Source organism: Gracilinanus agilis, chromosome 3 (assembly GCF_016433145.1).
Source record: "Gracilinanus agilis isolate LMUSP501 chromosome 3, AgileGrace, whole genome shotgun sequence".
NCBI lineage: Eukaryota > Metazoa > Chordata > Mammalia > Didelphimorphia > Didelphidae > Gracilinanus > Gracilinanus agilis.
Genome location: NC_058132.1, coordinates 471510204 through 471510862, shown reverse-complemented (window position 1 = coordinate 471510862; position 659 = coordinate 471510204).

The following is a 659-nucleotide window of genomic DNA, read 5'->3' as shown; positions in this document are numbered from 1 at the left end:
AAGCTCCTCACAAATGCTGGTTGACTATTAAATGAGGAATGGTTGAAGAAAGTGTAGCTATTTTACCTCAATAAGGATGAAAGAAAAGAATCGGAAACACTTTTTTTTCCCAAATATTTTAAAGCTTGATGATATTTATTCTTATTCTTCTTAGTAGTTATTTATTGGTGGTATATTACAACCTGTTCACACCCATAATTCACTAATCCATGGCCATTTCCTGATCACAGCTTTGGAAATCACAGGCCAAATAGTATTATCCCACATTTATAGATGGAGAAACCTGTGAAATAAACCTGTTTTGATATAAAAGGAAACCAGTCAGATCACACACATCATAGATTCAGGTCTGAGGCCTACCACTTGGTCTATCAGCATGATACAGACAGAGAATAACACTTTATTATTTCACCATCATAATAATTGAAACAACTCACTTATTTTACTACAAAAATATTAGGAGCAGTTTCAGGTTAAGATGGTGGCAGAGTAAGAAGCAGCTCTTAACCTCTCCTGACAGAAACACACAAAACTCCTCAAGGGGACATAAAAACAAGTCCAGACGAATGGAGGAACCCCACAACAGGGCACAGCGTGGAAGGTACGTGGAATCGAGGCATTTCCATGCTATAAAGGGGTGAAACAGCTCTCACTAAATC